The sequence below is a fragment of the Dreissena polymorpha genome, chromosome 1 (assembly GCF_020536995.1).
Source record: "Dreissena polymorpha isolate Duluth1 chromosome 1, UMN_Dpol_1.0, whole genome shotgun sequence".
NCBI classification, from domain to species: domain Eukaryota; kingdom Metazoa; phylum Mollusca; class Bivalvia; order Myida; family Dreissenidae; genus Dreissena; species Dreissena polymorpha.
The window spans coordinates 4,059,686-4,066,248 of record NC_068355.1 but is presented as its reverse complement, the minus strand read 5'-3'; the positions used below and the strand labels follow the sequence as shown (position 1 = coordinate 4,066,248).

Genomic DNA, 6,563 nt, shown 5'->3' with positions numbered 1-6,563 from the left:
CGAAAATTAACCAAAAATACTTCACGTTCAAATAACGCCATGAAGAAAGCAATTTTCACGTGCCTTCAGACAATGGCCGAACACATGTAAATGAATGGACTACAAAATAAAGCGAGATAGATGTCGAGACTTAAAGACCCCCAAATTTTTGTATATAGAGAAATATGTTTTGAATGTATATGTATTAAATATGTAAAAAAGAGGATTATAGAGGACGGCATCGTCCGATTTTGATAATGTATCGTCATTAGCATCGATTTACGGGTTTAGAATGAAATGAAAATGTCATACTTTAGTATACGGGTGAAATGCCAGTTACCCGTGCTCGAATAACGAATAGCTTGAAACGTAGCTGTATGTTGCGGGTAATTTAGGAATTAACATAACAGAGGTCAGTTCGGAAGAGATATAATGAAGTTTGAATAATTGATTATGGAAATATGGTTTCATTTCACCAATGTAATTCAATTATCGGGAACATCTGTTGATACGGTCATAGTTCTATATAAACACGTTACTTCAAACTAATGAAATTTAAATAATTAAGTATATAAGTGTGATTCCAATTTCCCAAGATTCGCAGTATTAGGCTTCATATTAACAATGAGGTTTGTCCATAGATAACATCTGGTTATATGATCAAGTATGCTTAATGAAACGAGGTTTCCTGTTCCCAAAGTGATAATTGTGTATATATCTCAATCGGGTACAAACATGACAAAAAGACCACACCTGTCGCAACGGACGGTAAATACCCAATTCGTATATCGATCTAATCATATTGACTGACGCTTTAGTATCGTATCAGACCAGCTTATGATAACGCACTTGACAACGACATTAACTAACACTAGCTTATGCCCTACAGCGCTCATGTAAACACCATTTTAAGCATAGGTAACATTTTAATACAGTTTGTAAATATCCTTATAAGCAAAGCACTGTATCTTTTGTTAGTATAATGTAAAAGATCCAACTATGTTGCTATGATTCATTAAATTTTGATATTGATCATATATATAGTTTGTTTTTTCGTTTCCTTATAAGAATGACTACATTAAAACAAGGGATTTTGTTTGTAAATTTTTGTTCTCTAAGTAAATAAAACATAATAAAGCACAAAGCATTTTATTGAATAGACAAATGCGTATAGTTTAAATCAAACATAATAAATTTGTGTCATGAGAATAGCGTTTCTTTAGCACATTCATTTTATCTGGGTATATTATCACAGGTGTGATAAGTAATCTGAGTGCTAATATAACAAATTCGATTTATTATAACTATGTAAATAGAAGGCCCGTTTATCATTTCATCTAATTGACCCTATAAGATTTGCCAATGCGATACAAGTTAAGGAGAAAAACAGCGCTCCTGACATCGTTGGCGTGGTTTGCCTGCAGCAACATGCGTTCATAACGCATTTGAGATCGTGATCAGATCTTAACGCCCCGACAAAGAAGAAGAATATGTCATCGACATACAGATATCTTCGACGACGATGTATCCGTCGAGAATCAGATGACGTAACAGACGACTTCAATTAGGATCCAACACTGTCGACATTGATCCAAATTGTGAACCAGCATCAGTACCATACAACGAGTGGACTGTAAATGGACATTTCACGCGTCGTCGAAAATGATTTTTAAAGAAACGATGATATGAAAGGACTTGGTGATGAAAAATCGCGCGTACGTTGTACATATATTAGGTGAACATTTTATCGTCTATGAACTTATATATATATATATATATATATGTGTGTTACCTTAATAACGTGTACATAAACAATTTGTATGATGCTACAGTCATGAACGCAGTCATTCTTCAGAACTCTATATAATAAACGTTTGAAGTATTCTAAATCGTGCGACAACCGAGGACCAACAGCTTCTCCGACTGACAATCATCGTCTTCATTCGGAAGCCGCCGTCTTCAATAGACTTCACGTTACCATCTACAACCAGATGTCCCATACTCTCCAACCGGACGTCTCATCTCTTCACCCAGACGCCACATCGCCTTCAGCAAAGATGTCAAAAATGGACACTATTCGTATTGGATTTCCCAAATCAGTGACGCATTCCACGTCATTGTGATTGACATTGACTATTTAGATATTCCGACGTTTTATTATTTCAGCAGAAACATTCGTTAAAACTTTCATTAATAATTTGCAGATTTTCATCATATATATGTTTTAGTCACTGATGTTTTCATGTTTGCGTGTTTGATTTTCTACATCGTTTGTATTAATATGTTTTCGTTTACTACCATACTTACATTCTTAAAGATTTTTCTGTATCCTAAAATACATACAAATCAAATTGAGAGGATAAGTTGTGTCAAATAATGATGAGAAAATGGGTGAAATATTTGGGTTTTCTTTATGTACGAAATATTGACAAGTATATCAAAAATATTAAATATTTGGATCTGGTGTATGTTTAACAACAAAGGGGTTACGATGCTGTTGACACAAGCCTTGGGCTGTATTTGCATTATTTATTGGTATCACAATGCTGATTAGCGGGTGCATACTTGAATAGTGACTTTTCCAGTCATAGGTTGTAATTCAGCAAATCAGAAATAAACACATATAGAACACTGACCAATGGGATTCATAACAGAGTTTCATGGGGCAAATGTTATAGGGGAATAGTTCAGTTAGCGTTAAGACCTAGAGGTGGACAGATGGAAAGGACACAATCATGTAGCAATCACAACGTATTTGTATAACTGAAATATTAGTTAAGTCAGACATTAAATTGGATTAAAAACAGATATATGGTGTTGTTGAATATTTTATCCTTCATTATGCAGAGAAATTAATATTATTAGAGAGGGACGGACTTGTCCCATGCACGGTACGAGAAAATGATAGTTAATGCAAATCTCGTCATCTTGGTAATTCGCGCATGACGAGATATCGAATGATAGGCTACACACCGGTAATTTAAGAGTAAAGAACATTGTTAGTAACTATGTGTCGTCCATGAACTATGAACGATTACGGGACAAACTGCAGAAATGTTTGATGTGAATCATGCCAAACAAAATACAGACAAAACCTTGTGCAGTTATAATGTTTTGGTGACTTTTTATCACTGTTATAGTTCCATGTTTTCTGAATGGTTTTGGAGTACATCAGGATGTTCATTATTGGCTTTTACTTTTGAGTAAATCAGGATGCACATCACATTGTGTATTCCATTGGTAACATGCATTTTCGAAAGTTATAAAAACAGTAAACAGTTTTTAGTCAAATAAAGGTCTTGTAGCTATGGACCTTAGGAGCGTCGTGGTTCGCCTCTGTTACAGCCCCGACTATTTATGCTTCACGTGTTAAATACAGAAGAATGGATTATGCCCCTCTCATGTGTATAATAATCAATTGTTCAGCATGTGCAGGGAGATTCATAGGGCATACACTTGTCAACGTGGTCAATTAGTCATATATTAGAGTTTATATAAACTTAAAACCTGTTAGGGGGGGTGGGGGGCTTTAAAAGGACAGAGTAATCTCTTTCATTAAAGTTCGATAAATGGTAAACGTTTCACAACTAAAGTGATTTAATTATACTCGTTTCGCGTTAAGACTTATATTCCATTACCGATTGAACTTAACTCAACGAGATATGTTCTTTCTGAAAAAACTATTGTATGTTAATTTCAAGTCATATTGTATGTTTCACTAAGAAAATGCTAAAAGCCAATAAAACGTATGGTGTGTTTCTATATTTACAAGAACATTAATAAACAATAAAAGAAAATAACACACAGGGTTAAAAGTACTTTTAAAGGGGGAGGAATAAAGATAGATAGGGGGTTAGGCACTTAGTCTAACAGCATGAGGCAAAACAATGGAAGGCGGCCCCACTAGCAGTCTGCTTTAGCTTAGTCTCTAAATGCTAATCAACATATTATGGCACTGTAGTGTGTTCAGGATTTCTTCTGCACACAGCGAGGTATTTTGTACTTCCTAAGTTATTCTAGACAAATTCGTTTTGTGAAGAAACTCAATAAAATATAATTTGCCATGCTGAGTTCACAGTTGTCTGCCCTTCTGAACTGCCTACACCACTGCCCATAAAAAGTGGATCATCCAACATTCTGATAACAGGTGCATATATTTATAAATACATATTCTATTAATTGTTATTGGCGTCTGAATATCAAATGTGTTTTCGATTGTCTACAGTCGATATATCGACTTTAACTATTAACCGAGAACCTCATAACGTTAAATCTGCATCTTTAACAGGATAACCTTAAGGGCGGTTATTTCATGAACATATACAGGAACGCTGCAGCTGTTTGCAAAGCGTCTGGATTGCAAAGATTGGTTTGGGGAAAACACGGTACAAAACCACGCAGGAAGTCGGAATGTATAAACAATAGTGCGAACATCACATCCATGTAAGAGCCAATGTGTAGCTTTGTATAATACAGGGTGTTTCGCATTATTTAAAACAGGCTTGTGTATGATCTCCTAACATTATTAATTTGGTAATTACAATTAGGTCTTAACTAATCAATGCCCATGGGCGGAATCGTAGAAATATACCACACACAATAAATGAGAATGTCCGTTTAGCTACACTTAACTTATGTATTGAGACATGAATTGCCTCCTCCATATATGATAGCGTTCATGTTTTACATTTATTGGCGTCGCTCTGGAGAGCGGCGACTAGTATGTATTGCTTTTTTTTCGCTTATGGATGGAGAAGTTATTTTACGGATCAATGTATATATTTTTGTTTTAAGAAAATCTTGCATAGTGGTGATTTTTTTGTGTACATTAGTGTAAATAAGTACTGCATTTGTGCCTTTTACATTTATTACAACATTTATTGCCAATAATGCAAAGCTAATTGTTTTAATTAATAACTGATCCACAACTGATCACAGGGGAAAGATCACAGGGACTGGGCAAATACGTGAAACTTTCTGGTTTTGTATAAAAACAAAACATAATCAAAATATATTTATTTTGTGGTTTTTCTAATTAGCTTATTTAGTGGAGAATCAATGTAGTACGATATTCGACGACCTATAGCGCAAGCAAATTTATTGGAAGGCGTAGTGGTACGAAAACGTACAATGTATTAGTTTATTAATAGACATATAAAAACGATCGCTATACACAACTTCACCAAATAGCAGTACATAAATGATGTCAGCCGGAATAGCTCAGTTGGGAGAGCGTTAGACTGAAGTTGTTTACGCAACAATCCTCTAAAGGCCCCCGGTTCAATCCCGGGTTCCGGCACGAACGGAACAGTTCGGCGGCTGACAATTTTTTTCAGTCAAGTTAATAAATATAATAAAGCTTTATTTTATGTAGACATTTTAAAATCCATTTTACTACAATTGGACATTTTTATGAAAATTAATGGATGCCGCGTGGTTACAACGTTAATTAAAATTTCTTACATCGCTTAAATATCTTATAAAAAATACACGTGTTTTTTTATTAACAAATAAACGCAAACAACACATCTATTATCAATGTATTTTTATGGTTGTCTATCATAGGCCCTAAGTACTATCCTTACCACATATAGAGCGCAAAGCGCGAGACGTATTATTGATTGTAACAATGAGTTGCGATAAAGGAAGCAGCCGCTTATCAAGGAGGAGCTGTGTCCCAGCAACCCGTTTCCATAGAGTCAAGCACTCCTCGGAGTTTTTTTTAAGAACCACATATAGAGCGTGAAGCGCGACACGTATTACTTTCCAGGTGATATGGTCCTTTAGCATTATCCGACCATTACGGCCTAGTTATCTTCCTTAGAATTTGAGAAATTTTGAAATCGTTGTTCGAAGTCCAAAATTTTCATCCGATTGTTCCCAAACTTGCACAGGTTTTTTTTATCAATGAGGACCCAACCCAAACTCTCTTTATGAGCAATATCAGACCATATGTCCAGAATTATGTCTCTTTGAATTTAAAAATAAAAGTGAAAAACTGCTTGGTTAGGTGATTATGTCAACATTTTTCATCAGATTATTTCCAAACTTACAGTGTCTTTATATCAATGAGCATTTTTACCTCATTTAAAATGAGAAACATCGGGACAATAAGTCCAGATTTTGTTTCTTTTAAATTTGACAAAATAAACAATTTCCACTTGTTTAAAAGATTTCACAACTTTCGTCTGAATCTTTCCAAACTTGTTAAGTGTTTTTATATCAGTATTTCTCGAACCCTATTGAAAATGATGAATATCGGAGCAATAAATCTATTATGATCTTTTACTGAATTTCAAAGTATTGTGAAATGCAGCTTCTTTATGCAATTTACAGTTTTCATTCAATTCTTTTTCAAACACTTTTACAGTGTTTTCATATCAATGAGTACTCAACCCCTATCGTAAATGAGCAACGTAAGAATAAGTTCAGAATCATCTCCCCTTGAAGTTAAGAAAAATATGAAATTACGCTTACAAGATGAAGCAGATTTTTTAAAACCTACACAGTTCTGTTCCATTAATGAAAACTGCACACGGATGCCAGTAAAAAATGGAAACCAATGTAAATAAAATGAACTATGA

General features: G+C 34.6%; 1 non-coding gene across 1 annotated transcript; it reads left to right on the top strand.

The window, feature by feature from the left end:
- Window positions 1–5,188: 5,188 nt before the first annotated feature.
- Trnaf-gaa (transfer RNA phenylalanine (anticodon GAA)) lies at window positions 5,189–5,278 on the top strand. The gene is given in 2 exon segments: window positions 5,189–5,225; window positions 5,243–5,278. It is a non-coding gene; the product is annotated as a tRNA-Phe (tRNA).
- The last annotated feature ends 1,285 nt before the right edge of the window (window positions 5,279–6,563 follow it).